Source organism: Numida meleagris, chromosome 12 (assembly GCF_002078875.1).
Source record: "Numida meleagris isolate 19003 breed g44 Domestic line chromosome 12, NumMel1.0, whole genome shotgun sequence".
In the NCBI taxonomy this organism is placed as follows: domain Eukaryota; kingdom Metazoa; phylum Chordata; class Aves; order Galliformes; family Numididae; genus Numida; species Numida meleagris.
In genome coordinates this window covers 14,573,614-14,596,757 of record NC_034420.1, presented here as the reverse complement: position 1 = coordinate 14,596,757, position 23,144 = coordinate 14,573,614, and the positions used below count along the sequence as shown (strand labels likewise).

General features: G+C 45.6%; 1 long non-coding RNA gene across 1 annotated transcript in view; it reads left to right on the top strand.

Moving 5' to 3' along the window:
- LOC110405263 overlaps nucleotides 1-22,522 on the top strand; it is a 34,259-nt gene extending 11,737 nt beyond the window's left edge. The window contains exons 3-11 of the long non-coding RNA XR_002442773.1: nucleotides 972-1,167; nucleotides 7,878-7,992; nucleotides 8,912-9,010; nucleotides 11,814-11,916; nucleotides 13,769-13,894; nucleotides 15,632-15,863; nucleotides 16,297-16,491; nucleotides 16,871-16,951; nucleotides 19,082-22,522. This is a non-coding gene — a long non-coding RNA (uncharacterized LOC110405263). The remainder of the gene's footprint in view (nucleotides 1-971; nucleotides 1,168-7,877; nucleotides 7,993-8,911; nucleotides 9,011-11,813; nucleotides 11,917-13,768; nucleotides 13,895-15,631; nucleotides 15,864-16,296; nucleotides 16,492-16,870; nucleotides 16,952-19,081) is intronic.

The following is a 23,144-nucleotide window of genomic DNA, read 5'->3' as shown; positions in this document are numbered from 1 at the left end:
ACCTTCCAGAAGGCAGTAACTTTGGGAGTTAACGTGGGATTATTTTTAGTATGTATTCAAGTTTATTCATGCTGAAAGGTAGTAGTTATCTTTTGTAATTTTAGAGTAGTTCTTTGAATAAAAACATGAGTATAGCTCCATGTTAAGTGCCATGTGACACTTGGGAGCGGGCTAAAACCTCTCCTAGGATGACAAAATCCCTCATTTTTTGCTTTGCAATACCCCAGCAGTACACACAGTCCCAGCGTGTGTGCTGGGACCTGTGTCTATCAATGCATGGAACATGAGCCATCTTGTGTGCGCTGGGAAGATTTACCATAAGCGATGAAAGTACCTCTAGGCCAGAAGGAAGTTCAGTATTCAGTGTTGGTTTTTTGTGTGTGTGTGTGTATGTGTAGGAAAAGCTTGTTGCAATTCAGCTATGCTTTCTGAGTTCAAATTCCATCTTAAGCTGTCACCAGAGGGGTTATTAGATAAAAATCTGTGGGCCCTCGGCTGAGTGTTCTCCCTAGAGCTCAGTAAATACCTCTGTTCGCCAAGTAGCTGAACCTTTTCTTCAGTTCACAGACAACTGTGCAGAGGTTGCAAGTTTCTCATGTTTGGGGGTCACTGCTCAGATAAGTCTTATGTTATTGTTTCTGTTTTCTAATGGAATAATGAAAAACAAGGAGCCTGCAGAAAGAGTGCGCAATTTTGGGGGAAGGAGCTCCGTTGTTTGTCCAAGAAGGCACGCAGGGATTTGGCTGGGATAGACTAACACAGAGGCACCAGCAAAAGATCAGCAAAAAAGTTTTTTGCAAAATTTCCTTTGTTCCAAGCTTGATTTCCAAGAACTTAAATATCAGCCTCTTAGTTGGAGATAGCTGTGGGTCTGACACTAGAAGAAGCTATGCTGTAAAAATAATAAGTGAGTCATGATGATAATGAGGCTATCGTTATGCAATAACAAGCTATCCTCGTTTCCTTTGCAGGCAGTGCACAACTGTACGTCTTGATATCGCAGATAATCTGGGTTGCTCCTATCTCAGGGCCTGTACTTCTATCTCTGTGCAACGCCATCTCACAGAAGCATTTTGCAGAATAATGACTCTCACTGTCTGTTTCACAAACAGACGTATCACAAAAGCATTTGCACTACCGAGGTCGCTGACAACATTGTTCAAAGAGGTATTTTATGACATGTTTCCTCTCCTAATCTATATTTCTATTCAGGGCATTTTGAAGATGTTTTCCAGCTTAGGAGTCGTAATGAACTGGCCCCGTGTCTGCTTGTGTTTCCTCAATAATAAACTTCTCCAACTCCCAAGCAATGTTTGGCAGCTGGAACTGCATAGCTACAGTGGAGCAGTGGAAGGCAGAGCTGGAGCAGTTCCTCCCGATATGACCAGGTCACAGGAATGGGAAAGTGACACGGTTTGTATTGTATTCCCACTGCAGCAGCTCAGAGGTGCAGCTGACCCCTTTCCATGAGCACGTGCTATTTTCTTTGTCTGACAGCTGTGTATAGTGGCAGGGAGGACACTGGACCCCAGCTGTACCCAGCTCCATCCCAATGGAGCGTTCCTCCTGCCCAGCCCAACTCTCAACATTTCAGCCTCCGCTGCTCTGACTCCATGAAGGTGATGGGCTGAACAGTTCCCTAATGTGCAAATGTCAGAACCTGTGAAGGGCTGTGCTTCTGCAGGCTTTTCCCTTGAGAACTCAGTTCCTCAATCCATTTCAATCCATTTGCCTGGAGATAATCTGCTTTTTTTTCTTTTCTTTTTTTTGTGAACTTTGGCACTGGAGAATGCAAACGCTCCTCGTTCATTTTGAATGGTTGCGGTGAATAGAAGAGCTTCAAATCAGCTCCACTCTCAGCTCTTACAGCCTAGAAATATGTGAGGGTAGGAGAGGCTGTAACCAGGCCCACAAAACCTTCCCCAGATTGTTAAATCTCTATCACTTTCCTTCCCTGTAAGGGAGAGATCTGCAGTGGTGGCTGCCAGCAATTTAGTTAGGCAAGTGCGTTATCTTCTTGCTAATCTGTTCACTGAGCTAGTAATTGATCAATTAAGGCCAGCTCCTTGCTTCCCTTTCTACCTGCATCTTTCCTTTTTCTCAAAGACAGCATCGCTAGCTCTGCATCACTATTCACAGAAAGTGCTGTGCTTTCATTGCTGGTCTCTGTATTCAGTTTTTATGCATTTGTGAAACAGCGTTTTGAGAGGAATTACCTAAATTTGGAGAAACATTACTGTGAATCAGACCCATTGACTCCCTGATGATTTATTCTTTTGTTCAGCTTCTCCTCAAATGTATTTGGTGGGAAGTGACATGGTGAGAGAGCTCCAAAAGTTAAGATCAGGGCTTCCCCAGCCAGATGCATGTTTTCGTCCTGAGTGGGCACCAAGCACTGGGGAAATCAGCAGGACCTGATTACCCAAGGAGAGGGTAGAGTCACACTGAGTGACATGGTTTCTCAGGCATGGTGGTGATGGGTTGATGGTTGGACTTGATGGTCTTAGTGGTCTTTTCCAACCCTTATGACTCTATTATCTGCTGGCAGCAGGTGGATAGCAGCTCTTGGACTTTGGAGAGATGTAATAAGTGTTGTTTTGTGTTTGAGATTCAAGAAAGGGAGAGAAAACCCGACTTGTGCTTTTGCAGCAAAGATAAGGGGAAGCTCCTGGCAGTATTGCCAGAATGTTTCTAGTTGCCTCTTACACTGCCTTTTAAGTTTCATGATAAATAAATTGGTATAATTTTTTGTGAATTAACATATGGTGGCTGTATATGTATGAAAGTTCTTTGCCAGTCTTTGTCCATTTAAAACTTGTGAACAAATGATTTATTTACTGGGAAGCATTTATACTAAATGCATGCTGAAGTCATATTTCAGGCTCTGTGGCAGCCCTGGAGAGCTCATCTGGGGCTGGTGTGGGATGCTGGATGGTTGGACTAGATGATCTTAGTGGACTTTTTCAACTTCAGTGATTCTTTGAGTCTGCGCTGGGCCATGTTGGGCTGTTTCTCAGATCCAAAATTGCCTCCTGCTCCCCAGCCTGGGGTCTGATTTGTTGGCCAAAATGTTGCATCCAAAAGTCAAGGTGGAATGTGATTGTATATCAGTCCTTATGGCAACATCTGTGGGAGTAAACTGAAGATCAAATGGCATCTTTAGTCTTGTTCATGGATGTGACATGGGGTCATAGGGTGACTGTGGCTGGTGCTGATGGGGTGGGGGTGTCATCCAGCTCCATGCAGCCCCTCCTGCTTCCCAGGCGAGGTGCAGAGCAGTTCCTGTAGAAAGGACCTGAAAGCAGCAAAGCTGTCCTTATTTAATCCATTCCAGATGGTGATTTTTCATTCCTCTGTAAAGGACGCAACCACCTCAGAAGCTTTAAGGAAAATAGTGCTGATCACAGTATTTAGATGTCCCTTTGGTAAACTAAGAAAAAGGGCGAAAGGAAGCAGCTCTTGGTTTCCCTTTATCTCTGTAGCTGGGTTTATTTGGACAATCCATCAAGATGTATCTCACCAGCAGCATCATTTAAGCTGAAATAGGGGAGTCACTGTTAGTCTTGAAAATTCGTAAGATAAACAGTTCTTGACATTTAATTTTTAGTGTCCAGTGAAGAAATGAATTACTGAGCATACATCATGCAGAAAATATTTAAGCAAAGGAGAAATAGTGATCTCTGTATGGGCTCCTGATCCTATACCAGGACCATATATTTTACGTTTTCTGTCTATTTTTGTGCTGGGTAACACTGAGAGTGGAGTTTGTATTGCTTCCTTAGGGAATAATTTAAGCATCGCTAAAGATGGAGTATCTGTTGAATGCTTCTTTGGTCAGTAAATATTGTAAGATATATTTTTATTAAACATGCCCCAACCCTCTCCCTTTACATCCATGCTGCTGAAAATGGTAGGCTCATGAGTTATTATCCGCAGAAAGCACCAGGGTTAGCTATGCAGGAGGAAATGGATGCACGTATTATTTGAACGAACACATGGGATAGGCCACGTGAGGAGCTTTGCCTGTCTTTGCCTGTTTTGGTGTCCTTTGCCTCTGTTTATTTGTCCACTGTTCTGAGTGAGCCTGAAGTGATGAGGTCCTGGGCTTGGTTGGGGTTCTTGCTACTGCTACCACACAAATAATAGATCCAGTGAGGGAAAATGTGGTTGAAAGATGCTCTCACTTGCAACAGAACTATTTTGATTGTTTGTAGCGATGCATGTGGAGCTCTCAAGTTTGGGCACCAATTAATTAGTTATGCTCTTCATTTTATCTGATGGGCACCGTAGTACAAACAATGGAGATGAGGCTGGGAGTGAGCATCCCTTGCTGGAAACCAAATATGGAACAGCAGATGCTAGAGACGGTGCTGAGAGATTGGAGTTGATTAACTCTTCTGCACTGTGAGCGCTGTAAATTTGGGCACTGGGTGGGCCAGGCTGAAAAAGAGAGGCGGCAGATGGGATGAAGGGAGGATGATTAATAGAAATATAAGCAAACAGCCTTGTATTAGCTTCTGCTTCTTGTTTTGCAAAGTGCAGACTGAAGGTGGAAGTAGAGGGAGGTGGCACAGAGGGGAAGAGGGCTGAGAACCATGTGAGCTCTGAACTGACACAAGAGATAAGCACAGGGGACATGAAACTGACCAAACCTCGCTGGTGGGTCAGGGGCAGAGGCATCAGTTGCAGAGTGCAGGTCAGAGCAAAGCTGCCTTTTTCATGTTTTGGTCTGGAAGATATATTTGAAGTGGAGCCTGAGCAGTTTCTAATGAGAGCCAAGGAGGAGTTGGCTGTGATGGGATGTGGAAAGTTTTTTTTCCTCATTTCTTAAGCAGTGGAGGAAGCAGAAGGGGTGTTGCGAGGGTCAACTCCGGTTAGGGGCCAGTGTTGGCAATTAGAAGCACTTACTGACCCCACAAAGATGGGGAGTGAAGCAGAAAGGGAAATAATAATTAAAACGAATCAACAGGAGCATAGGCTGTAAGCGTGCCCCATGAAAGTGGAGCTACAAAGAAGCATTAGCTAGGCACCCAGACAGGCGTAATGGCAGTGGCAACCTTTTAGATCGGTAAGAAACCCCGAGCACAAGATTATTCAATAAGGAGCTTACAGCAGGGAACCGCAGGGATAGTGCGCTCCGAATGACATCATTTACCTCTCTGCTTGTTATCATTCATTATACCATGTTATGCTGTAGATCCTATTATATGCTGCTTAACTGCAAATCTGGCCCGTGCTGTGTCAGGCACAGCACAAGGACCAAAAACAAAAAAAAACAAAACCCAACAAACCACCATTTGTTCCCAAGGAGTTTGTGATGGAAACAGTGTTCCTATGAAAAACTGCGTTGTCAGTTCTGTGTTGGAAGACAGTGACAGGTGGACAGCATGTTTCTTGAGGTTCACAGTTTTGTAGCCAGACAAATTAAATTAAACATAAAAAGAAGTAGAAATGACTGTTGGATGAGTAGGCTGCAGATAAAACCTGAGGAGATGCGATAAATGGAGTGGCTTTAATTTTTCAAGGATGAAACATTAGTTTTAGTGGTATAGAAAGGCTGGAGGAGATCACATTTGATCTTAGATTTAATAAGCAGCTTATCTTATACAACAAGCTTACCTGTTCTAACCCTAAGAGGCAAACACCACATGGCTTGCTGGTTTGCATGGCTTTCATTTGAAACCCAGTGAGATCTGGCAACCACTTTTGCTTTGTCTCAATGGATTCTTCCAGTGTGGAACCCAAAAATTCCATGTGAGAAACCTCGAAAAAGAGAAGGACTCAGCATAGGCCCCATGGCTGCCCAGAGCTTCTTGGAGGAGAATTCAAACCCAAGGCTCTGCCATTCATATGCAAAAATATGTTGGAGTCATCAATTTCCTCAATTTACTCTGGGTTAATTGGTTTTACTTTGGAGAATGGGCCTTATTCAATAGAACCTGTCGCCTTATTTTGTTTCCATAAAGTCCCTGCTAGCTGGAGAGGTTTCCTCCTTTGTTCCATTACATTTAACAACAGGAGAGAGTTTTCCTCTCTCAACTTGCAGATTAACCATTAGAGTTAGTAAAAAAAAATATATTGTCCGACAGGGTTAAGTCATTCCACTCAAGGTGGATTTGACTTTTCCTTGCCAATTATTAATTTTCATGAATATCAAAATATGTTTTATGCTGATAAAGCTTCTTAAAGCATTTCCTCTAAAACTGTTTTAAAGAAAGTGGCACTTACATAAGTCCTTTGGAGTACTTTATGTGCCATGGCTTTTCCTATAAATATTCGCCAGTTCATTATTGTCACTGAACTTCAAAGGTGGGTAGGTGTTGATTATTTTTACCAGTTAAAAGAGAAAGTCTCGGGTATCTGCATACGCTTTGAACAAGCTCACGAAGCAATCTGCAGCTTTCAGGTTGGCCATTATTTCCCCAGGTTTCTGCTTCCTCTTCATTAGTCTCCATTTTTTGCAGCTTTTATTTTATGTCCCTGCCTGTAAAAGGCACTTGACTGATAGAAGCCCCTATCCTCCAGGCCCAGAAGCCTTTTCCATAGAACTTTAAAAAAACACCACGTTTGGGGTTAACACAGCTCTGGGTGGTCGAGTGAGGGCCAAGCAAATCCATCCTGCTCCATGGGACAGCCCAAATGCAATGGTTCCATCTGTGTGATAGAGCGACTTCTTGCACAAGTTGCCCGCGTTGTCCTCGTTTATCATTGTGCTGGCTCCCCTCTCAAAGTGCCTGCAGCTGTGGGGTGACAAGCTCTCATGTTCTGTTCAGTGTACAAAATCATCTTTCTGGGACACAAAAGAGGCCAACATGGTGCATCACCTCACCTTGGCCGTGGCTCAGGGGATCCTGGATATGGCCTCCAGCTAATCCCGAGATTTCATTTTCCCTTATTTCTGAATATCACAAATGAGTTTGTTAACTGGGAAAAAACCATGGGGAATGTTTGAAGAGATCAGAAAAGGGACATCCTCTATGACAAATGACACTTAGCAATGCTAAGAGCTATGACAGTGTTTATTAGCAGCAGAGGTTACTTGCTGCTGGTGTTGCAGAAGTCTGGAATGTTGAAGGACTGGAAAAGTTTGAAATGCATTTTCAGCTTCGTAAGGGAAAAAGGAAAAAAAGAAAAGTAAAACATGTGATGCATTACTTAAAATAAGACAGTGGGCAGGAAGTGAGGGAGGGTGACTCTTCTACCTTTAATTGGAAACTTGTCCAAAGACCCATCTGGCATGGCTGTAGGAGTGGGCAGAGCCAATGCTGCTGAGCTGCACCTTGGCTCCTCTCCAGCATCACCTGGATGTCGCTGGGTTGGGGCCAGTTTGGGAACTGGGTTAGGCTGAAGTGGGAGCAATCAATGTTAGTGGGGATCAAGAGGGCTTTAATACATCCTGTGTGGTTTGCACTGATCTCTCAGTGGATAAATGCCCTGGGGAATCTGACTGTGACTAACTGAAGCAGGCAGCTCCAGATTTTTGGGCTGTCTGGGGCTGCACTGCTCGCAGGCACGGTGTGCTCACCCAGCATGGCCACGGGTGGCTGAGATGGGATCAGCTCCAGGTGATGGTGAAATCTTGGGACATTGCTTGATCTGGCACAAAACCTCGCCGGCGGAGGCTGGAACGGCAGGGTTTGCTCATGATGGATGATCCCTAATTTATTTCCCCTGGAAAAGGTTGTGGAGACAAGGTTACCCTATAAATAATGTTTAGAATGTAATTTTGTTAAATATCCTTCTCCTGCAGGAATAAATAATGTGCTCTCTTCTTTCATTATACCAGGGAGTCAGTAACACATCCTCAGGTCCAACGCTGTCATTTATTTTATATAATAAGTCTGTCTTTCTGCATTTTGTTTGTGTGTGTTTACCAGGAGGAGGAGAACTCACCCAGCGATGCCCGATCCAGCTACAATCCTAACTGAGCTGATAGTCCTATCAGAAGCACAGATTTCAGCCTGATGGTTGCCAGCTCCAAAATGTGACCAGGTGATGTGCTGTGGGAAAGGCAGGGGCCAACGCAAACCTGGATGGATTTGGGATTTCTTTCAAGGGGTTCATTTGTAGCAGATATTTGACACTTAATGCCAACACACTGACTGTGAAAACAGCCCGTTGTGACACATGTGGATGTTTTACAGTAATCATTCCACTACAGGCCTCTGTGCTCCTTCTGTAGCCATGCTACTGAGAAATAACTTCTGAAAACCCAACAGAATAACCCCTGCTACTGTGTGTCAGTGTGAATTCAGCAGTGATTCTGTCCCAGCCCATCGGGCTCTCAGCCAGCAGAAGGATGAGTGACGCCTCCGATTCAGGCTTCACCTCTTAAACAAGGAGAAATGTCAACCTTCAATCAAGGAGCTGGGGTGTTTGTCATTTAAAAGAAACTTAGGGAGGAGAAAAGAGCTTTTTGTTTAAGTCTGCCTTCAACAACTCGATGGGCTGGGGAGCAATTCCTCACCTTAGAGCAGTTTGCTGTAGTGAGGTTACTGCAGTCCCAGGAAAGCAGCTTCACCTGCTTCATGCGTGGGTGTGCTGCAAACACAGTCTGGAAGAGCTGCTTGGAAAGGATCATCCAGAGGTGTTTTGCCCGGGGCGATGCAGTGCAGGATTAGCAGCAGATCTCAGCAGCCTGGCTGGTTTTGGCTGGGCACATCCCAGAATGGGATGGGACCCGGTGCTCAGGGCGGGTTGGCCCCGTTACCAGCGCTCACCTCAGCCGTCCCACAGCACGAAAGCTGGGTGAGTCTGCTGCCTGCGGGGTCAGCTGCCCTGTGGGATTTTGGCAACTGCAGCACAGGGTGCCTTGCAGCACAGCAAGTCGGTCTGCTTCCACCTGCCCAGGGCTGTGTCTCCTCTGGGGGCAGACACAGGCAGTGAATGTTGTTTCCCTCTGTACCCTCAGAGATAGAAACGCTAAATGGATGTCTCCTGATAACAGCAGGAACTTGAATTAACAACCCCCAGCTGCAGTCCTGGAAGCTGGAAGGACATGAAGACACAGGTAACATAACGTGATGCATTCTACATGGGGAGGCAAATAGACATCCCAACTACCCACTGACCATTAGATCGTACCAGTGTGTTTGTCCAGCCAGGAGGGAAATGCTGTGTGTTATTTATGGAAGTTAACTAGATTCTCAATGTAAGAGCTGACATCTAGCTTTAGCCAAAAAGATCCCCTCCCCAAAAAGACTATTTGGAAACCATCATAGGGAAAACAAGGAACTACTGGCATTAAGAAATGATGCAAAGATTAAACGAGTGGGTTGTCTGCCCCAGGAGAGCCAGAGAAGCTTTAGGTTGGGCCCTAACTGGTTTTTGTTCATTAAGGAAATCTGAGGCCCTGCCCCAGACCAGCAACAGGGGAAGGACTTCAGGCCACTCTATGACTCTGTGTTGGTTCTGTGACTACCATGAGCCCAGTGATGTGCCTGCTCTTGGAGGTGAGGCCAAACTCACGGTGTCACTCCACTTGTCTAATGGGAAGACAAACGTAATGGGTGGGAAACTACCTTAACTGCAAAGTCTTTTTGGCTTGGAAATGCATTCCTGCCTCTCTAGAGTGGTGCTGCAGATGAGAGAGACTTGCTGAGGAGCAAAGCACAGCAGTTCTGGTTCAGCAGGTCATTTGTTGCCAGGTCAGAAGCCTGGAAATCACAGACTGCAGAAGCACACTGCCTTAACCTTAACTACAGATGTGCTGCCTTAATTGAGGGTGCTGTTTAAGCACAGAGCCAAGTCTGTTGTAAGTGACTCTTTTTCTCTGCTGGAATTAATGAACAAATCCTGCAGCATCGTTGACTGAGCAAATCAGCAGCCAGTTAAGTGTATCCTGTCAGCAGAAGGTAATTTTAATGCTAGGCCAGTGGTCTCTCTAATTAAAAGAAGCATTTATTATTTGTTTTTGGGATTGTTTCCAAGAAGGAAAACAGAGTTCAGAAAGGCTTTCAGGGCAGATTGCCTTCTGTGGCCTGGCCTGTGCTTGAGGCCGATATGAGGAGGGGGAGAGAGCAGAATGAAGGATGAGGAGGAGCAGAAAGCGTTGAAAAGCTCAGATAAGTCTCTTCTCTGGAACAGAAACAAATCAATGTCAGGAATTAGAGAAAGAACAGACAAGGAGAGAACAGAAAGAGGAGCAGAACAAAGCCAAAGAAGACAGACAAGTCATGACAGATTGGGAGGGAGGGTGGCAAAAGACAGCTGAGTGATGGGTAGGGTGCCAATATAGACATGAAGACACCATCATGGGGGTCTCTCAGGGAGGCTGGAGAAGCACCTGGCAATGGTGACATTGGTGTGGCTGTTGCTATTTGTGGTAGAGATGGGAGAGATGACCCCTGGAGGTCCCCTCCAGCTCTGCTGGCGGTCAAGCATCTCATAGCCCTGCTGTCAGCCTGTATCCCACAGCAGCATTCAGCCCAAAGGGATCACAAGTGGGCAGCATCTCCTCCCTGGTTCCTTGCTGGTCAGTGCTGGGAGCTACCCAGCTGGCAGCCAGGCTTGGCCAGCAAAGCAGCTCGTTGCACTGTTTCTGTAGAGTGAAGAAAAAAATGCAACTCAGTAAAAACACAGATTTTCTTACTGCTTGATGCTACACCCATAGAAACTAGAGGAAAATCTATCCTACCTACCACTTCAAGTGCTGATATCATCAGTTTGGACACGGTATTGTTCAGTGCATTGCCTGGTGCCATCAAGACAAGTCAGTGTTCAGGCAGCACAAGGTCTGTAGGCAGATCTCTTCAGATGATCTGGTATTAGTGGAAAATTAGGAGGAGTGCTGCTAAGGGCTTGATCAGATGTGTGTCCCTTATGCTGTTATGGGTGGACAGATAGCAGGCACTGTATTCATGAGCAGTCAGGACGAGTTTCCAAAGTTTTCCACTGCTGCAGGGATCCCCCCAGGATTCCCTGGTGAGTGTGGACACAGGGAGAGCCCAAACCGTGTGGCCCATGTGCTGCTCAATAAACACATAGGTAAATTCCTTATTAGCATTCTATTCCTGGGGTGTTTCTTGTCTTTGACATTGAAGTGAATGGCCAAGAGTAGCAGAGAGTGACCACAATATACTCAAACACCAGACAACATTGCTTGCGTACTGCAGAGTACTGACTATTCTTGTATTGGAGTGTTTGATCGAATGTCATGTTGATGGGAGTAATTTTTTCCTCCCTCCTGTAACTGGTTTGCACCATAGGGAAATCAAAATCCACTTTTGAAATTACTCTGGACACTGCCTGCTGTAACGGGGCTGTGTATGGGATGATGCACAGCACCTCTGTGGCTCTCTGCTCCTGTTGAGTAGTCAGCACCGTGCAGGATGGGGCCCTGTGGTGGCATCAGTTACCGAGGAAACTGCCTCTGTAGAAGTGGAACAAGTTTCTATTAGCAACAGCAGCTCCAGCATGTGTGTTAAAGCATTTAAACACCTCATTATTGAACTGCATTTGTTTGTGGGCTTTTGCACGTCTGGGGGCTGCTCAGTGTGAGGTGAGAAAGGAGTGCAAGTGGGCAGGTGATGGAGCAGGAGGGGAGAGCACGATTCCCATGTGCGCCTGGGAAGGAACTGGGGACCTGCACACACCAGCAGAGCAGGGAGCTCTGACAGCCAGAGCTGTGCCTCGTGGCCACCCCAAAAATGCAGAGCCCCCAAACTGGGGCCTCATCCAGAAACCTCCTCCCAGGACAGATGGATGCTCCGGGTAGCAAAGGTGTGATGTAATGCAGGAAAGCTCTTTTGGGGCAGTTCTCCTTTGGAACAAACAGGATGCTGCCAGCACATCCCTGCACCTGTTCCCCGTAGGTACACAGAGATGGAAACGATCTCCACGTGATGAGGAAAGCAGTGCACGAAGACCATTCCCTACACCTTGCACCAGCCGAAGTGCCGAGCTCCAAGTGCGCAGGTGAGTTCAGTGGGACTGATCCAAGGAGGGCAGGGGACTGCTCCCCCGTCCTGAGCACTGCTTGGAACCCCAAATGGGGAAACACTGACTCTGTATGGGGGGACTGGGTGTGAGAGGTGCGTGGCAGTGAGGAGCAGCTCTGTGCTTTCATCCGCTGTGAGCAAAGATGAAAGGCATGGCTGCCACCTGAGAACAGCCACAAAGCAGGTTGGGAAGGTTTTTCCCTGTTTACCTGGAGGAATTTTGTTGCGTTGTCTCAAGGTAGCTTTTAAATTTCCTTTAGAAAATAGGCTGCAATCACACAGAGAAATGGTGTGTGAAAGGCTGGGCCAGTAATCGCCCGCGAAACAAGTATCCAAAGTGAGATACAGACTATAGAAACGTGTTTAATGAACGTTGAGTTCTGCTGCCAGAAAGGTTGCATCTACAAGCAGGTGTGCCCTCGTTAAAGAAAACAGGCCCAGGTAGCTCGGAGGGTGCAGGTGGTGAAATTAAATTGAGGTTCATCTCAGGTTCTGACTTCTCCTTGCACGCAGACGTCGCTCCCGCTAAGCGGAACTATCATTTTCCGCAGCAGAAATAACTGACTCCAAAAGCTGTGCTGAGTGCTGACAGCTCATTAGGTGCTGATGTTTGGTAGCTCACAGCAACTCATAAAAGCAGAGTCAAACTTAGGGCAGCTCAGGCAGGGAGATTAACACTGATATCTGACGCTATCATTCCCCCACATTGTATTCCCCATATTGTGTTGGGCACTTTCGGACATTTCTGGTGCATCCTTCCCAGCTGGCATGGCTTGCTCACTACCAGGCTCACCCAGTGTGCCAAACTGTATTTGGTTCTTCATGGAATCATGGAATGGAGTTGGAAGGGATGGCCGTAAAGTCCATCTTGTCCAACGCCCCTGCAGTGAGCAGAGATGCCCACAGCTCAAGCTTGTGGTTTTGCATTTCATTCTGTATTTCTTGTAGTTTTATGTGTTGTTTTGTTTCCCCGAGGGGGAGAGAGGCTAACCACATTTGTGTATTGCCATGGTTGCAACACGTGGCATTTGAACAGTAAATCAGTTCCCTTTGTGTGTTATTGGGTCGGCCATAATGAAACAAGGGGCGAGGAATGCGTCTGAGCCCTTCTGCTTGTGGGTGGCAGAAATATCTACAGGGCAAAGCCAGGAGGAGCGTGATCACACCTCTGCATCCATCTCTAATCACACTCATTCTCTGCAGTGAAAAGGTGCTGGTGTTGCTGAGACCCACCTGTCTGCAAATCTGCTTCTCCTGAGCCACCTAAAGCTGGTGAATTACTACAAATGCGCTTATAATTACTTGTCTAATTACAAGTGCCTTCACAAATGAGTTTGCTAGCACTTAATGGAAATAAAGTAAAACATCTGAAGCTGTTGTAATGGAAAGATACAGCAACATGATAGCATGATAATAACAAACCCAAAGCTGACTGGAGTGAGATTGGTGTCTCTTGATCCCAACCACAGGTGGGCAATCAGGACACATAGCCTGACTATGCAGCACTATAGGGTGTGAACAGGGGAGGGGCACAGTGGGGAGGCAGAACATGGGGACATGGCAGAGAAGGGGAACAACGCAGGGCACTAAGCACTGGGGCCCTTCTATAGAATCATAGAATGCCCTGAGTTGGAAGGGACCCATAAGGATCACCGATCCCTGCTCCTGGCTCTGCACAAAAGCATGGCACCATCAGAAGAAATACAGAAGCGGGTGTTTTTTTCCACTGGATAGCTGTTTTTCTATAACTTTTTATTTTTGTTCTTATGGTGAGTGGTGCTCTGAATAAGGCCTCTGTTTTCTTTGTCTTCTTTTCTTCTGCTATGAAGTGGGAATTGCAGAGCTTCATTTCTGAATGAAGACATTTCCATCCAATATTTTGGCTTGCCTGGACTGCATTGAGTGAAGAGGAATTGTCCTTGGCCACCTACAAAATATATACTTAGTTAATGTATGTAAGTAACAAAAGCTCTTTTATTTTTAAATATCTTTTATTAAATCATTAAGAGAAAAAGAGGGCAGCAAAACCATAAAACTAGCGGGTTGGATATGAGTGGTCTGGTACATGGAGGTCCTCAGAGAGGGGTGACGTGGAGAAGCCATGGAGCAGTAGGACTCAGCATCGCTGAGCAGAGCAGAGCGCCTTGCAGTAGCCCAGGCCCAGCAGGTGGGGCAGGAAGACTCTCCTCTGGGGCGGGAGGGGTGGAGGTGACGTTAACCAGCCCGTGGGGATGCTCCATGGCCCCGCTGAGAGCGCTTCTGTTTATAAATCAGCATCCACTTCCCAGGAAAATGGTTTTGATGTTGACTTCGGACATCCTCTCTCTGGGAACAGCCCAGCCTCTGCCTTGCCCCAGAGACAATAGAAGGAAGACAAGCACAATGGGCGCATGTGCTAAACACTTTAATGAGCACTTCCACACCATTCTCCTGTGTTTCCCCACATCCCATGAGTCAATAAGCACCTCATGCAGCTTTCTAGATAGTGCGCAGTAAACTGATACGGCTGTGGACTAGTCCAAGCATTTGCCCTCATTCACTGAATAAGAGAAAGGAGATGTGAGCTTGTTTTGTTCCATCTGCATTAGCTCCATATAACATTCCTGGCAATTTCTTTGCCTCTGTAAACTTTCTACCACAAAGTTATGCTTAAAATATTTTAAGTGAAGTTACACACATTTGTGCAACAGGCAGTGTGTCCAATTTTGCACAAGTATGCATTAGTGTGCACAAGCAGAGACTTGATTCATCTGCACCTGCCGACAGAGCCCCCTGATTCTGCAGGATGCATTTCTCTCTGGTTCATTTTGAATAGCAAATTAACGAATGAATGTAAATTGCTGCTGATCATACTGCAATTTCCATTGTTCTCCATGTTTGTAGTGCTGCTACTCTGCGATGCGCTGAGCATTCAGTAAGAAGTTCTGCAAGTTCAATAGAAGAAATTCAGCAGTTAGAATTGTTACTTGGGAGAATTCTATCACCTGGAGACAGAGCTTTTAAATTATGGCTGATGTTTTGCACTGTATATGGAAATTTTTCATCTCCGGCTACCTCATAGATATTTAGATCAGATAGACTTAGTTATTCCCAAAGCACTCAGGCTTTCTCTTCTATTTCACTCTCCTTGGGAATAGTTCTTATGATTTATGTAAATTGCAAAATATCAAGCTTCAGAAAATTTATTTTTAATGATATTTACACACATTGAGGAACCAGCAACAGGTCCTGGAGAAAGGGATGTGGATCTCAGAGCCCCACAGAGAGAAAAGGAGTGTGAGTAGAGAGGATTTAAGTCCCATTCCTTCAGATATTCATAAATTACAGATGTGTTGCTTGGGGTTAAAACTCTGCCACAAATAAGTAATTGTGTTCAAGAAACAGATGTTGTATTGAGGGACACAGTTTAGTGGGGAAATAATTGGTGGTAGATGAATGGTTGGACTAGATGATCTTGGAGGTCTTTCCCAGTGTTGGGAAACTGACTCTATGACGTGAACCCACTGAGGCCAACTACTACAGCATAGTGGGCCTGGCTCTGAGGCATTGGTTGTGCTGGCTCAGGAACTGCTCTGTCAGTTCTGTCCTTCTGCCAACAATCTTACTGTCATTTAATGGGTTGACAGTTGGACTAGATGACCTTAGTGGTCTTTTCCAACCTTTATGATTCTATGATTATGTTTTATTAACAGCTTTGCAGTCACCTGAGCCTGTGAAAACCTCATATCTCAACATACGTGACCTGATGCTGAACCTCTCGGTCTACATCCATGCTACAGAACACCAGCCCCACTGCAAGCTCTGGGCACCCAGCTCAGCCTTGCCAACTCCTGTTGCCTTCTCTCTACTCTGGGTATTGATTTTCCTGCCAAGGCAACCCCAAGATGCAGAGGCAGAAGCTATGGCAGCATTGTTCTCATCTTGGTGAGCACTGTGATGTCACTTGTGCTCCTCTAAGCAATATCTCTCCTTTATTTCCGGGTGGGAAAAAGAGTTTTAGGATGTCCCTCTGCCAAATCAGTCTTTTCTGAGTTTTTCTGAAGACCAAGGTATTTTGTCAGAGCAGGAGTGTTCTCTGTTGCCCTTCATAGCTTTAATCGTAATTTTCCCTGTTGTTTGAATGATAAACTCCAAACTGTAGCTCAGTTGGCAGCTCAGTATCTCTTTAAATCACTTCCAGTTTCTCCTGTGCCATTAATATTTTATTTATGTTGTATTACATTTCGCAATAGTCTCCATGCCAACAGTTCATGCCAGAAGCAATGTACGACCGAATAATTTAAATCCTCAGCGATACGAGCACTTTCTCTTTAGGTAGTGTCTTTAAGTCAGACTCGGTTTGTCCTTTCTCTTGCAGTGCCAGAGAGCCAAGGCTGGATGTGTTCCTCCTGACACTGCCCTGGAGGGGACAGCGGGAGGTGTCTGAGCAGCACTGTCACCTGCCCCGTGTCCGCGTGATGACAACAGTAAATCTCCCATGGAGAACTCCTCCTGGGGCAGGACAAGGGCATCCATTCAGCACTGCTTTCTGATGCTCCTTGCCTTTCCCGAGGTGAATGAGGACTTGATTCCAAACCAGTCTGCTGACGTATTGTGAGCCTTACATTCCTTGTGCCTGTCCCAGCAGGGACCACGGAGCCTGGGCTATCTGTCCTTGGCCCATGGGAGACCTCACAGCATGAAGGAAAGGCAGGAGTGTCTTTCTTACACATGCTGCTCACAGTGTTGTCCACAACTGACCACAAATCCATGGAGAAAGGCAGTAGCTTTCACTAGCGCAGATGAAAGTTCTTTCCTCAGGACACGTAGAAACCCTTGCTTGTAGCATTGCACCAGCCTAGCTATACCACTGCTTCTCTCATTCCCCTGTAGGTGCAATCTGTGTAATAATTTTATTGTTTCTCTATTAATACTGTTTATTTTTACTGTAGCTCTCTACCTACTTCTGCTACTGTTAAACAAATCCTTCTGACTCTGGACCAGAGAAGAAGCCCCTGAGACATAATGCAGAGGTGAGCTTAGCTCCTTCTTAACTACATGGTCAGTTGCTGGCACAGGTTGCCCAGGGAAGTGGTGGAGTCCGCATCCCTAGAGGTATTTGAGAACCGTGGAGATGTGGCACTTGGGGACACGGTCAGTGGGCATGGTTGGGATGGGTTGGAGTTGGACTTGGAGATCTTAGTGGTCTTTTCCAACCTTAATGATGCTACGATTCCATAAAGACAGAATGATTCTATACACATCATCAGGACTGAGGTTCACGCTTGTAATTCCAACCCTTATTAGATATTCAAAAAAGTCTGAAGGTACGCAACCCCACAGGTCTTCCAGGAGGGGATCACTCTGCTGAGCCTGCAAGTCTTCCATCTTGCCCTCTCTGGGTTGATCACACCAGCACGGGAGAAATGCAAACACCAACAAGAAACAGGTGAAAAAGTTAGTAGGAAAGAATATTTTTTTAAAAAATGTAGATTATTCAGGTTTATATAGGAGAAGAATCAGCAGGAGGATGCAGTAAAAATAGAGTGTCAAAGGAGAGAGCAGCAGAAAAGCGTGAGTGTGATTCTCTGTTACAACATAAAGAGGTTGCAAGGGACCCCTGTGGGGACTCCTTTTGGGAATGTGAAGTCTGGACAAAGTAATGTAGTTACTAGTGATGAGTATAATTCCATGCCACAGAGGAAACAAGTGGCACTGAAAATCCTTCAGACTCCTGTGGCCTGGCAGATTTAAGTTTTCAACCACAGCATTCTTAAACTCCCAAGTCTCTAAGACCAGGAGGTGGTATTAATCACAAGTTTGCCAAGGGCGTAGATCCAGGAATCACAACTGCCTTCATCAGCCCCTGTACCAGAGGGGATTAAAGAAAAATGAGTTTACTGGAGGGACTGTGAAATTAGCACAAATCATCCCGGTGAGGAATTTGTCCATACATGGTACCTCTGTGCAAACAAAAAGGATGGAAGAGAAAGACCTAGGCAAAAACTGCAGCTTGTGTACTTGGCTGCATTGATCTTTCTGTGCCAATTAATGCCAACAAAGATTGCCTCCCTGGAGACCACACTGAGAACACTATAGGTAAACTCACCTCACTTGAGATCACAGAGACCTTTGCAGACTCGTGGTATTAACTCTACTAATTCTCTTGTTTCTCTTGTTAAAAATCTACAGCAGGGAAGAAACTGATGTGTCTAACTCACACTTGCCATTTATGTTGAGGGAATATCCATCTGTTTCAGCAATCCAAATCTATTCTCTGTCTTGTTATTATTTTTCAGTACTGTTCTTTGTGAAATACAATGGGTGATGGCCTCGCTTATTTTTCCCAACTAGCAATTGCTTTGCAGATCAAGCTGCAAGCAGTCTTATGACTTTCTGGCATGGCAGGATTATGAAAGTCCTGCCCCAGTGTCATGCAGTCTCTGCTGTGAAATCTGACAATTTAAGAGGTTCCATCCCAGTCCTAGTAGTGATGGTTTTTGTTCCCCTGTTAAATACCCTTCTATTCCAGCTCTGACGGGTACCGGCGAAATAAATGAAATCTACAATCCTCTGTGCGTATGGGAGGACATTAGATGATTCATTGTCTTGAAGCATGCTAACAGGCATCCTTTGCAAATCTTGTGTTGCTTTAATGGGTAGTTTGCAGCTGGGGGATCATTGCTATATTCTGTAGTTTTGCTCTATCATTAGCTATTACAGGAATAGAAGACCACAGATAGCTTTGTATTAAACTACCAGTTCTTGTTTTTATTGGCACCACCTGGGGATTAAAACTGACGCTGTCACGCTGCACAGTTAGCCTCAAAGCAGGGGAGTTGTAATGATTATGTGATCAAAGCACCCTCGCTTCATCCAATTGTGCAGTAATTACAAATGGAAACATTCTAAACAAGCAACATTGGCTATGACACACACAGGAAGGCAAACCCAGTCCCCAAAGCCTTTAGTGGTTCAGGGTTGGGAAACCTTCCACAACTTCTTCCAAGGAGAAAACCTGGGTACAAACTGATGCAAATGATCCTGCAGTACCTTATGGGCCATGAAAATACCCTGTAGTTACCAGGTCAGCCATGTATTTACAATGACCAGGTCCACATTTGCAATAAAACCATTTTGGTGACCTTTTGTTATCATTTCAGCTCATTCTGCCGTGGCTGCTGGGCGTATTCCTGCCTCCCCAGAGGCTGACTGGGACATCTTAATCCAAAGGAAAACAAATCTACATGGAAGATGGAAGTCAAGTGATGTTTTCCAGCCACCTCGGGCACTGAGCTGCTGGTGCAAGGTTTCAGAAGTTTCCCTTTAGAGCTTTTGGACCCTTCTCCTCCTGCATTGCCAGATAAGTCTCATATGAATATTAATTGGCATTGACATGAAGTGTAATTCTGTTACCCAGCTGCAGCCTAGTGCAGGTCAACATGTGTTTGTGGTGTGCAAACCGTGGTTGTCAATGGGTGGATTTATGGTGAGATTTGTGGTGCTTCTGTTTGAAGTTGGAAAATAAGAGTATCCATGATAAAAGCATGGTGGTTAATGATAAATTTTATCTTCCTCCTTCAAAAAAACGTGAGAAGTGCTAAGATTAAGCTGAGGCTGGAGGCTAGTAGGAGAAAGGCAAAGGCACATCGAGGAGTTCCATCCCTGCAGCCCTTGTGTTTGCACGGAGCCCTTTTAATAACTGTGAATAAAGCACTGTTCTTCCAATTCACTTTCTAAAATGAACCATCCAGATGGCTGTAAGACAAAACCTAGTCGTCAAGCTGAGTAATGTGTATTTTGAGCATATTAACAATGGGACGTGTAGAATTGTGCTGAATTATGCAGAATGCCACTCAAAAAGATACACATGCAGAAGCAGGAATATCACAAGCATCAAACAGCCATGGTTCATAATGTCGTTCTGGGCCTAACCAGAAGGAAAACCTTTTTATAAGGGTGGTGAGGTGCTGGCATGGACTACACAGAGAAGTGGTAGATGCCCCATTCCTGGAGACACTCAGGGTCAGCCTGGATAACCTGAGCACCTGATGGAGCTGTGCCCTTGTTCACTGCAGGTGAGTGGGACCTGATGACCTCGAAGGGTCTCTTCCAGCTCAGATGATTGTATGATATAGTGCTACGTGATGATTAATGTTATTTTTGAATTTCTGAGGGGAACTGGAGAAAACAGACAGCTTTTCTTATAGTCAGTGAGAATACAGCTATATGGCTGAGCCTACACTGTGTTTCTTCTCTGTTGCTTGCCCCCGGGATGTCCAATTGAAACTTGGAAAAACAATCTGAAGATCAAAAAGACGTGTTGACAGAGGCAGGCAAAACCCAGACGTTCTGCTGGGGCTTCATCTGTGAGTAACATCATCAAGAGATTTTCCAGCCCCCTCTGCCCAAACTCACAAGTCCACTGAGTACTCGTAGCAAAGGGGCTGGGGAGTGCAGAAATGAGTGCCCTATTGCCTCATGGCACGCTCAGTAGGAGGTTTGATGTGTTTTAACAGCTTTTACTGCCTGAATGGCAACGAATAGTCACAAGGTCTGTAATCTGAGGGTTGCTGGAAGGGTCTTGCTGGCTCCCCCCAGTTCTTTGTGTTTCCTGATTTCATTCCTTGAGCTTCCCAACTCCCACAAGAGTCAAAGCTCTCGGTGCCCAGTGTTGTGGGGGCTGCTGTGAGAGCACAGCCTGCAAACTGCAGAACTCCTGCTGAGAAAAACATCACCTGGAACTGTTTGTCCACTGCACGGCCATTTCCGTAAGCAAACTTTGTGCTGAAGTACAGCGTGAGTAATTGCTCTATTTATTTTTCTTTACCCGAATGCAATTTTTATTTGCTGTGAAATCAAGTCCTTTCCCTAGCTGCAAGCATGCGAGTGACTTTTGTGTGTAGGAAGACTGTAGTGGCACAGTGGAGAAATAAAACTATCGGGAACTCTTGAGGAATAAATTCAAACCCTCATTAATCCCTGTGGGCTGCATCTCCAATCTGGGTTTCGTGGAACGTGGGTGGTATTCTCAAAGCGATGGAACTGGTTGGCTTCGAGGGCTGACTTAGATGGTACCAATATGGTTCTGAACCGCAGTCCTCTGCCCAAGGAAAATGTAGGCTGGGGTTTATGCTGGGTATGTGCCCAGAACTTGGGTTTGCTGGAGAGCATTGAGGCTTCAAGGAGTGCTTGAAGCAGTGGGACTGACACGGAGCTGCTGATGGGCTGGCTTTGATTTCTTGCATATTCACTTGTGTGCTTCTTAAATGTTTTATTATTATTATTACCATTATCATAATTATTGTTCCTCTTCATTTTATTATTATTATGACTTCTTTAACTCAGATTTTCTGCTGTAAAATTCCAATTAAAGTCAAAGGAAGCTTTGTGGATGTCATCCCACTAATTCTGTGTCATTCCTGCCCCTCATCCAGCTCTCAGAGGACTCTGCCGGTGCATCTTGGAGACCTAAATGTCAGGAATGAGTTTAAACCAGGTTTGGAACAGGAGAGGTGCACTTGACTCTGGAGCTTTTGCCTGACTCTTAATTGCATCTGGTAGCATAAAATTCGCTGATTTAGGCTGTCATAATGCAAAGATTTCTGACTCATCACTGCAAGAGGAACAGCAAGAAATAGATTTCTGGAAGTTTAGTTTATTACTGAAGGAAGTGGTGTCTTCTGCTAAGGACAGGCTATGTGCCTAGGAATAGTGAAGGCCAATAGCTAAACTCCAGCTCCAAGAAGTCTGGAGGGATGCATGTCTGAGGGAGTTCTATTAGAATCTGGAAAGTGTGCATGGGAGTGTATTGCAGGGGAGCGGGGCTGGCCTGCTGCTGTCGCTTACATTGCTATCTCAAATATTTTGGTACTTAGAATTGCAGAATGGTTTGGGTTGGAAGGGACCTTAAAGCCCACCCAGTTCCAGCCCCCACAGTGGGCACTGACACCTCGCATAGCTCAGGTACCCACAGCCCCCTCAGCCCAGCCCTGAGCACCACCAGGGATGGGCACCCACAGCTCTCTGGGCAGCCAGTGCCAGGCCCTCATCACTCTGACAGTGAAGAATTTCTTTCTATTTTCAGAGCAAAATCGACTTATCTAGTATGTCTTCATTATGAACTGTAAATATAGGTGTTTTCCCTGTTTTGGAGGTAATACTATTAAAATTCAAAGGATGGCTCAGGAAAGCTCTGCTTAGTTATGTGAGATGATGGCAGGACTGTGGTTTTGTTTTCAATTCAAAACGATTTCTTTTAGGCTTGTGTGGGCGTGGATGGGAGCAGCACCGAATCGCACTGTTCTTACATTAAGCGTGAAACCGAATCATGCTGCTTTTAAAGGAAGCGTGAGTAGCTGAACCTCTCCTTTGGGTAAGCAGCAGGTGGTGGTTTGGCTGCAGAGACAACGTGTAGATGAAGTGCAAATTTTGCTTACAGAGATTTTTATCTCCGTGCAGGTGGGAGTAAGTGCCAGACAAGGAAGAAAAACCCATCTGAGCGTGAATCAAATTCAAGTCGAGAAATGCTGAATTTCCCCCTAACAAGCAAGCGTCAGTTCCACATTCCCTTGGTTTAATGACACGGTTTAGAAAGAGAAGAGGGGGAAAAAAAGGGGGGGGGGGGGGGAAAACAACCAGCAGAAAGAGGATTTCTTTGCTCCTGGAGCTGTTGCTTCCCGCAGGAACGCTGGCGCTGCGCATCGCTTGGTGCTGAGCGCTGCCTGCCGGCCCAGGCGCGACATGCAGCCCCGGCCCCGCTTCGTAACGCTCCGAGAAACGGCAGGAAAAAAGCTCTTGAAACTCCGGTCGGTGGTTGCTCTCCTCTCAGACCAGCTGGATCCCTGGGGGTAGAGGGCCAGTCGGGTTATTGCAGGTTTTGCTGTTGTTTAAACTTGTAGTGTGATGCTTCTTCTTCTGGTTTTGTTTTTCTTCTCTGGTTTTGTTATATGCCAAGTTGCACCTTTCCCTCTCTGTTGTTTTCCCCCTTAGGAAGAGCTGCAGAAAATGAGCCTCCCAAAGCAAGAGGCTGGTGAAACACTACGAAAAATGCAGCTTTGGTGTCATGCCTAGACCCCCCTGCACGGGTATTAATAGGCACACAACACGTGGGTAAGCATCTTTAATATGTACAGAATTCTCCCTCACTTGAGTGCAGTGAATATTGCTTCTGAGGAGCTATTATTATTTGCTGTTCACTTACAGTCATTCTTTAATCTCACTAAC